At 38.1% G+C, this 10,546-nt stretch overlaps 1 protein-coding gene across 2 annotated transcripts in view; it reads left to right on the top strand.

The window, feature by feature from the left end:
- The first annotated feature begins 2,916 nt into the window (after nt 1–2,916).
- Nucleotides 2,917–10,546, top strand: part of plagl2 (pleiomorphic adenoma gene-like 2) — a 50,957-nt gene continuing 43,327 nt past the window's right edge. For both annotated transcript variants that reach the window (XM_028021492.1, XM_028021500.1), the window contains exon 1: nt 2,917–4,163. The gene's annotated coding sequence lies outside the window, so the exon portion shown is untranslated. The remainder of the gene's footprint in view (nt 4,164–10,546) is intronic.

Raw genomic sequence — 10,546 nt, 5'->3', positions numbered from 1 at the left:
GAAATATGACTAATAATAATAATAATAATAATAATAATAATAATAATAATAATAATAATAATCAACCAGCTTGAGAGTTTCTTTCAAGACAAAAATGGAACCTCAGTTGTTGAGGTTATAATAATAAAGGTTATTAAAATAGACGTGAAACATCAGAATCCTTCTGTCTGTTTTCTAGTACATCACTCAACTTTTTCTTTTTTAAATTAAATAATTCTGTCTAGACTAGAAGAGAATTTTGCTGTGATGCAGAAAATTTCTCTTCATAAGATGACAATTTGGCTGAACATTAAAAAAAAAAAGAATATTTTTAGGATACATGAAGACATAGTCATAACTTATTATGAGGACTGATCAAATTGAAGAAAAACTAACTTCATTTATTGATATCTAAATTATTGAGCAGACCTCAAATTAGATGTCTTCAAACATTTGATGACATCTTATTATCAATAGATTGTTTATTTTTTGATAATTGATCTTTAAAATACTACTGAACAAATGTTTATTCCCACTAGACCAAGATCTAAATTTTAACCGTTTTATTCTTCATTTGATTATGTGATTATCTGACGTACTACATGAACTATTCCTGCAGCCTATACTTTTCATATGCAGCAACGTGGAACAGACTAGAAAACAGAACAAAAGGTGAGTAAAATCAGCTTCAACCATTTTATCACATTTTGTTTATGCTTGATCACTGGTTGGTCATTTTCCTATTTTCTTCTGTCCAAATAACTGAAAGAAAATTAACAAATGAAAATAACATAAACAGAAAATGTGTTAAAGCGTAACAAATTAGGGGTCAAGTTAATTTATTTTCAAATGTGAAAAACTATTGCAATCAAGGAGAGATTTCTATCTCCTCTTGTTGCTTTCTTTCTTTCTCTCTTACTTCCTTTATTTTTTTTTCTATAGGGCGGATTTGTAATGAACAGTTTTCTAAAGGCAAACAAATAATGCTGAAATGTGCATGAAGCCTGAAATGAAAATAAAATACAATTCAATAAATGCAGAACATCTTTGTCTTGTTTCTAAAAAAAAAAGCCCAGCCTATAAGCTGTTAAAATGTTCTTATTTAGCTACATTACTGATTGAAATTTTTTGATGTTTCTAAATGTCTAAAACATTTCAGATTTTATGCAGCTTCTAAATGCATTTTTACTATTTGTTTAGATAATTCTAAAACAATCTATGCCCCGAAATTGTGTGTATTATTATTATTATTATTTGTATGTATTTTTCATCGTTTTAAGGACATTTTTCCCCCGGATGAAAACATCTTAAAACCAAACTTTTCCCCACTTACTTTTAACTGTTAATGATCATTTCTTGGCCTGCCGTGAAACAAAACCGTTGCCTGACATGTGACCATTTAAAAGTCAAAACAAATTGCCCCCACGTGGCGTCTCAAAGCGGGTTTTCTGCACGTCTGTGTCCACAAATAAGACAGCCGCTTCAGGTGGCTACAGAACAGCAGCCCGGCGACCTCAAGATTGACGACAAAACATAAAAATAACCTGGGAGTTTTTTTTTTGGTCTAGAAATGATGAATGTTTTCCCTCCATTTTCCCTCCGGTTTGGGAGTTACAAACATGTTCTCCCAGGTAAACCCGCTGGTCTCTCTACCGAACCACAGCCATACAACCCCCCCGCTCTGTTGCGTTCGTGTGCGGTCGGAAACCCGTGTGTTACGCTTGAGCGACGTTCAGGAAACGTGCTGCGAGTGAATGTTTGCGTCATTTTAAGGAGGACCACCTGAGAAATTGAATATTTAAAGTCAAGTTTATTTAAGGACAAAAGCAACATAAAAACCAGGATCCGTGAATATTCAAACCATTTTCTACTTAAGAATGCAAATAAATTTAAACCTGAGATTTTTCTCTTTTTTTTATTTCTAAACAATGCATTTATTTACAAAGACCATATATAATGATAAAAATAAAAATAACTCTGGATTTATTAGTATTATTATTATTAATATTATTTTTAATTTGAGCAGAACTTGAACGCAGCCTGACTGAAGGGTCCCGCTGTTCCCACCTTCCTGATCTGTAAACATATTCACCCTGCTGGCTCGGGGGGCGAGGAGGTGTGGGGGTCGCTGTCGGCGAGGAAACGAGCTGATGTGCCCTGGAAGTAATCCTTTCACCCCGCTCCTTCCCTCCGCTGACCGCCATCCCCCCCAGACCCGAAAATCATACAGCCCATAAATGAGGCGGGAGAGACCACCTCTGCTGGAACACAGGGGACGGAAGCACCATGTTGTTTTTAGTTAATAATAATATTAACAATATATTGTTGATATTATAATTCAATCTAATAAAAAGCAACATAACTAAGTCATAAATGATATAAAAGTGCATTAAAACCTCATATAACGCCTTTAAGATGATTTTTAAACAAAATTAAATTATAGAGTAAAATTGCTTGAATAAAATAATTAAATGACGCAAAATTAAACTTAGCTTCTTGTAAAATATACTGCTTGTATAATCTAGTAGCAGAGTGTCAGAAAAATAATAAAGAAAAGTAAAACTTTCAGTTGTATTTACTTCAATTTAACTATGGCTTGTGTGTATTCAACTAGTTATGGTTTAACACGTTTTAACAGATTTTTTAGAACAGTCTTTAAGAAGACATTAATTAGGTAATATATCTGAGAATAATAAATTATTAGAACCCCCTCCAAAACAAAACAAAACAAACAAACAAACAAACAAAAAACACCCACACACACATTCATCTTAAGGCCTCAAAGACCTAAATGCCTTTTTAAATATTTTGGAAGTTGCTTGCTTTTGGGTTTGAGTAATTAAAAAAAAAATTCTAATAAGAAATGAGCAATAATAATAATAAAACAAAAATATTTTTAAACATAAAATATGTATTGAAAACAAAAGCTGTTTTTTTTCTCTCTTTTTGTGGCCTTCTGTAACACCCCACATTTGTTTTCAGTGTTACATTTATTTTCATTTTCAAATGTTTTGCTAAGCGTCTCTTTATTGAACAAAAACGTATAAAACAAATGTTTTTTGTGTGAATGAAATGTTCAACTCTACCATGCAGGGGCAGTGAGGTCACAGGGCGAACCTGTACTTTGTTAACGCAAGTTAAATTATAGAAAGTGTCAAAAATATGGGCCAGCTTTTTGTTTGTCTTTGCCAATAGTTTTACATTATTTTTTTTAAATCTAAAAAGCAAATCAAACTTTTGAAAATACATGAATTTTAATTTATTATTTTGTGGATAAAATCTCGTGAATCTGCTGACCAGGGATTGGCTAAGTGACCAGGCTAAATGCTATTAGCAAAACTATCTAATAAGCACATATTTCTCTACATTTTATATGTCCAAGCTCCACAGGAATGTGCTCAATAACATATGTGGTGTATTGCTAAATTTGTGACCATTGAAATAATTGTTTCTCCGAACCGCATCGCAAATAAGCTATTTATTACTGCAGCAATAACTATGTGATAAATGAGCGGTGGCCATTTTGAATGTTTCGCGTTGGGATTGGCGACTTTACGGTTTCGATGTTTCAACATTAGGGCGTTATAGACATTTTATTCCAACTTAGACTTTGAAATATCTTCTCCTGAAAACAATTGAGACCAATCAATTATTAAAAAAATAATATCAATCACTTTCAATATTAGGAAAAAAAAAAAAAGAAACAAAAGTATTGTTGCTTAGGAGGAGAGAAGGTGCAAGGTTGTGGAAGAAGCTCAGCTGCAGGTGTTTAAACTGGGTCACAAATTGCAGCGGGGAGGACTGGCAGCTGAAAACACCAGTAAAAAACATGCTGCAGGGACTGGTTCCAAAAAAAAAAAAAAAAAAAAAAAAGTTTGTGAAAGTGGCCTGACGTCACACTCTCACAACGCTTACCGCCCCATAACTCCGCAGCAGCCTGCGAGGCAGAGCTAGGCATACTCCCGGGCCTCGGAGACAGAGCCGACCCAGTAGCGGATAATAAAAGTCTCCGACGCGCGGATCAAACGGGAGAAAACGGGAAGCGTGGGACGAAGGAACCGCTGCGGCTGGACTGTACTCCGGACCGGAGGTGGAGAGTGGGTGGGAGGGGGGGTCAGAAATGGAAGCTGAAGCTCACCGGGACTCCATGTGAATTTGACTAATGCGGTGCTGGAAGGTTTTCGGTGAGTAAACTTGCTCCTTTTCTCCCCTCCTCTCTCTCCTTCTTCTGTGAAGTAAGCTGTCCGTCCTCACGCGTGCACGTGCGGGCTTTGAGGCAACTTTCCGGGCTGTAGGTGAACTTGTGCTGACTGACGTGCAGGAGGACCCTCGCGATCCCGGCCCGCACGATCCGACTCCCTGAACACTCGTTTCGCAGTTTTTTTTATTTTTTTTTTATTTCCCCCCTTTGGCAGCCTAAAATCAGTCTGCTGAGTTTGATCAACTCTGACGCTGCTTGTGTTCTACGAAACTACGGTGCAAGTTGCACGTTTCGTTGAGAGTTTGTATTTTATTTTATTTTATTTTTTTATTATTTTTGGGGTGATTTCGGTGAGTCGGAACCAGTTTGGGAATAATTCTGAAGTGTGGCATGACTGGCGCTGCAGAGGACAGGAGGAGGAGGAGGAGGAGGAGGAGGGGGGACTGAACGTCCTGTTGTTTGTGTTGCTTTAGTCCAGAGGAGAAAACTTGGCCGAAAGTTGCTCTCTGACTGAAGCGGCCCCGCAACATGGATTCTTTGTTATTTCCAACATTTAATATTCATGTCATTGTCTCCAAAACGAACCGTTCGCTGCGGTTCGTGCCTCCCTGATCGGATGTTTCGAAGAGAATCTTTCGCCTTGCGAAGAGAGTAAACAACAAGCAGGAGCCTTCTAAAAAAAAAAAAAAAAAAAAAAAAAAGAGGGGGTGGGGGGGGAAGGGGTTGTTGGGTTCATAATGTGTGGACTCAGCTTGTGCACTTGTTACTGATAGCTGCTTTTGCCGCAGGGTTTGTTGCCACTTGAGTGTGAAAACGAGCAGAAAGAGTTGAAGTTTAAAGAAGCCGCTGTTCTGCGCTGCGCTGTTCCTCTCTGCGTGTCCCCCCCCCCTCCATCCTGATAGGATTTTTCTGCAGTTCATTAGAAGATTACTGATTGCTGTTTTCCTCATCGAGCGAGCAGCGTGAACTCGCTCTGAACTTTGGGTTATTTAAGGTGTTTTCATGACATCAGCTGCGTTCACACATCCTGGGATTGTACAGGAAAACAGGCCTGCCCCTCACACACCCAAACACGGATTGTTTTAACACTCTGTTGCTTTTTTAATTTCTCATTTGATTAGGGATAATAAAAAAAAATAAAAATAAAAAACAATCTACAAAAACTTTAGCTCAGCTTTTAAAGTGATGCTTGAACTCAACAGGAAAGGTCATACTTAATATTTGTGTTGCAAAACACAAACTGAATCTGTTAAATTGCTCGTGAATTAAGATTTGGATAGTTATTGCCTTGTTGGAAAGTATTTTCTTTTCTGAAGCACAATAGTTTAAAACAAATAGATAAAATGTGTACATAGTATATGCATTATTTTTAATGGGGAAAAATGCACAGATTCTTTTTTTAACCAAAAATATTCACTTAAAAGTTATTCACCTGATGGTGATTTATGTATTTATTCCATTAAAAAAATTAAAGAAAGAAATAAAGTGCAACAATGAACATATTATGGAAAGACACTTTAACTGTGTTAAAGTTTTTCACATTAGAGATTCTGCCATGGCTGGGCCAGAAATCAGAATCTCCATTTAGTGATAGTTCGGCGAGACACTAGTGATCAGACTTTTATTTTTTTTTATTTTCTCCAATTCATTAATTATATCAAAACAAAGAACTTCTACCGTCTTTAGCTATAAACTCATTAATCAACAGTGTTTACTTTGCTTTTCCTTTTTTGGAGTTGAATAAAACAGCAAAAAAACGTACAAATGTACAGGCCTGTCGCGACAAGCAATAAATAAATTAATCACATGATAAATGAAAAAGAGCTCAATCATTTCCATTTGCATGATTTATTCTTTTTCTCTTTCCTCTCTTTTTACCAAAAAGTCTTTTGACCTTTTTTTGAAGGAAGTTTACAGAAACTTCAGAGAATTCATTTTATTTCTTGTTTCTGTCATTTTGTTTATATATATATATATGTATATGTATATATATATATATATATATATATATATATATATATATATATATATATATATATATACTGTATATACACACACACATATGTATATATATATATATATATATATATATATATATATAAATATATATATATATATATATATATATATATTTTTTTTTTTTGCACTTTCTGAACCACTAGAAAGGTTTGTTGCAGTCTTATTTTTTTTTTTTTTTTACATGTTTGACCAAGATAGTCAACCTATGGTTTTTGTCAGTTTCAATTTCTTTGTTATTTATTTTACAGTGGCTGTTCTACTCCTAATTGCGCTGACTGAACATATTAAAGTTGTGTTGTTTTTACATGTTTGACCAAGTTTATCGTTCTATTGGTGTATGCAAGTGTGCTGCACTGGTGCAGCGTTATGAAATAAATTTGTAATTCAGTACATTTATGACTGTTTTAAAAAAAAACAACAAAAAGAAAACGTTTAAGGTCAATTCAGTGCTGATTTCTGTATTGGATCGGTATCGGCAGATACTAAACCTCTGATATTTATATCAGAAATGCATCCCTTGTAAAAACTGGAGCCAGCAGGTTGGGAACCCATCAACTGATGGTATCAAACTATATTGATTTACTTTGACAGATGATTGAGTAACAAGTTGCAAGGTGGATGCTGTGGTTTTTGCATTTTATTTTTTCCAAAATCAGCAGCATGATCCTTAAAGGAGTCTCTTATATGAGAAACATTTAGTGCCACCATTTAAGGTACATTTTCAGATAGGAATATAATTTTAAATCAAACTCGTCCTCTCTTCCCCCCTGCAGCTCCCAGCGTACCATCAAAGCCTCTGGCTACATAATAAGGAAATGGAATTGAGTTTGTCACGAGAGACAATGGCTTTCGGTGCAAGTTGAGACCCATGTGTTGACGTTTGCCCCTCTCTCACCACAACCACCCAACAGTTGGTGATGGATCTGCCCCACAGGGATTTTGGAGACTTCTATTCTTAGAGCATTTTGGAGCGTTGTGTGAGGTAGCACTTGTTGTTGTTGTGGTGGTTTCCGAGGCACCGACAGATGGATGTGGTTTTGTGTGTGTGTTTTAAAAGTTTAAGTGTGACTTTGTCAATTTAATAGGTGAAAACTATCTCGACCGTCCTCTTGGAAGTCCTAATCTCCAGACGTGTCTTGCGGATCGGTTTGCTCTGAGGATTAAAGGGACAAAGCGGGTCTTCATCTCCTTCGATGTTCTCCGTGTCGTCATAAAATGCCGGATGATATAAAGTTTTTTTCTGCTCTCCCAAATCTTGTACTCCTGCCTGTGTGGCGTCAGCTTCTTCTCGTTAACGTCTATGGCTTGTTATACATTACTTCCATGCCCCTGTGGTTGGGAGTCAGCATGTTTCACGTTTGCCTCTGTCTTAGTATGCTCACACACACCACGTAGTCCTGTTAGGAAGATATGTGCATTTTTCTTTTCCCAGTATGCCCAGTATGTATGTGTATGAGAGAGAGAGAGACTAAGAGAGCAGTTTCAGAGTCAGGGGGAGGTCTTCTCCTCGTCAAATCCCCCCTCAATTCCTTGCACCTCTGCAGGCTGCAGTGGCAGTGGCGGCAGCAGCAGCAGCAGCAACGGTGGCGGTGGCTGCAACAGCAGGCTGATTTCCATGAGAAAAGACCATCAGTTGGGTTAATGGGAGGGACTGCTCTTCCAGGGAGCAAATGGTGATTAATAACCAGGGAAGAATCGGAAAAGCTCTGATCCCTTTCTTTGTACTTCTTCACCTTATAGAGGGAATGGAAGGGATGGGGCTGGGGTGTTCAGGGGAAGGCAGGGTGAGGGAGCAAGGGACACTGGGTTCATGACAGAATGGATGTTGCTCACTGAAGAAGCTCGGACTATTTGTTATTTTCTCCAGACAGCGGCAAGCTGAGATAGAACTGCCATAGAATATGGCAGTTCTCCTGGAATGCACATGCGTAACTTGTGCATTCTTGCACAAGTTACGCATGCAGGGTTTTTGTGCTTTTTTTTTTTTTTTGCATACTCCTATACAGATGGGAGGGATTTGTGTATGAATGTTCAGTGCTGTTGGACAACGAGGCAACAAGATTTATGTGTTTGCAGTAGGTCTGTAACAAAGTCTCATCATACAGGATCTCACAATATTAAACCATCAGAATATTTCTCATTGAGATACAGGCTATCTCGTGAACACTTGCGGTCACAATGCCTTTGCCTGAAGAAGTTGCTAATAGAAGATGGCCCTACTACACTTAAATCAAATTTATTTGGCAGAAGTTTGAGTTCACAGTTGGAACTATCAATGTAACAGAGAGAAAAACAGGACACGAAAAATGTTTAAGTACTCCAAAAAGAGGCAGAAAGCATTCCCATAACAACCACTGGACGGATGTCTAAGGGTACGCTAAGCTACATAACCATCACAGCCCTCTATGTCACTATCAACTGGGAAATGCCGTACATCAGACCATGCATAGTGAGAGAACCGTTCCAAGGTCTGAAAAGATGAAAACAAGACAGAAAATGAAAGACCAGTTTGTTGAATTTGCGGCAAAGTCTGTAAAAAAAAAAAAGCAGAATAAAAGTGTTTTTGAAGCATGAATTTGATCTTTGAAGCGTTCTTGAACGTAATATTAAAATCTCATCCAGCCTCAACCACCTCAAGCGAGCGTGAAAAGTCTCTTGTAAAATTGAGGAAGTTATGTTGAATTTTTTCTATCAGCCTTTTCTAATGTGATACTACAAAATGCACATAAGAAACGCTGATGGAAACACAGTTAGCGACTGGTCTTTTCTCAAACCTTATGGTGCATAAGGTACTGCAGTTGCTGTGCACTGTTTGTCCGCTGGCTGAAGAAAGGTTTCTAAAATATCCCCTTTAGTTCCATGAAAGATAAATCAGCTGTTTGTAAATATTTCCAACTGCTAAACAGTCATGGTGTGGTAACTATTGATGCATTGCCCTTTGTTAAGTTTCATGATTTTAAACTTGTAGTTAGCAGAGCTATCAGCAGCTTGTCTGTCTATACCCAAACATGGGAACAACATATGTAACATTATTGTCACCGTGGGTACCATTAGTTGTTTTTTTTTTTTTCCTTTTAAGGTAAAGTTTCAATAATTGTTGTTTTTCAGTTTTGAAGTTACAGTTAGATCAATGGTTTTCAGTCCTGTACGACAGGACCACCTATCCTGTGTGTTTTATGTGTTTCTCTGCTTTACTGAACACACACCTAGCAACCGGTAGCATGCTGAGGAACCAATGCAATCATCTGAATCAGGCGTTCTGGAGAAGAGACACATGAAAAAAGAAAAAGGAGAGCAAGCACTGAGGACCAGAAATGAGAACCACTGACATTATTGCAATTATTTCTTTTATTCTTTTGTGCAAACATTGTAAAAGCAAAGTGATCTTACCCAAGATGATTGAGAATCTCGTATGAACAACATCTGAAGTCCTCATAATAATATCTGGAGATTATAATCATGTCATCCTGGATTCCACTCTGGCTGCTTTTCACCAGGTTGTCAATTGTCCCACCAGGAAAAACAAGATAATTGATTAACTGTACACCAATGTAAAACATGGATATAATGCTGTTGCCCTTCCCCCAATGGGTAAGTCAGACCACAACCTGGTGTACATACAACCCCAGTACACCCCCTGGTCCAAAGGTAGGGTGTCTCCACTCGCTCCATCAGAAGATGGACTCCTGAAGCAGAGAAGGCCCTGAGAGACTCTTTCAACATCACAAACTGGGATGCGCTGCTGGGAGCTCATAGTGAGGACCTAAAGGGGATGACTCTGTCTCACAGATTATCTTAATTTCTGTGTAGATGTGGTGGCCCCCCCAAGACTGTTCGATGTTACCGAAATAATAAACCATGGGTAACACAAGGAGTAAAGGCTGTCCTCAACCAGAAGAAGGCAGCTTTCAGGACTAAAGATAAGGAGAAGATAAAGGCAACACAGAGGGAGGTGAAACGTTGTCTGAGGAAGGCAAACGACTGCTACAGGAGGAAGGTGGAGCAGAAGCTGAGGGAAAACTGTTTAAGTGATGCCTGGGATGGTTTCAGAACCATTACAGGGCACAAAGCTCGGACTACCACAGAAAAGCAAGTAGAGAGAGAGCTAATGAACTGAATAACTTTTTCAATAGATTTAGGTATTATGCTTCCCACCCACCACCATTCCTACATTTACTCTGCCTCAGTGCATCCTCCTCCTTGCCAGCAGGTGCAGTCATTCCACCATCATGGCACCCTCGCCTCACCTCTATCCTATATCAGCCCTCTGACCCAACCTCCTTCTCCAAGGCAGCCTAGTAGCCCCTCTCCTTTCTTTCCCTTCACACAGCCTCCTCCACACTTTAC

This window comes from Xiphophorus couchianus, chromosome 1, assembly GCF_001444195.1.
Source record: "Xiphophorus couchianus chromosome 1, X_couchianus-1.0, whole genome shotgun sequence".
Lineage (NCBI taxonomy): Eukaryota > Metazoa > Chordata > Actinopteri > Cyprinodontiformes > Poeciliidae > Xiphophorus > Xiphophorus couchianus.
The sequence above is the reverse complement of the archived record's forward strand: the minus strand, read 5'-3'. Positions and strand labels throughout refer to the sequence as shown.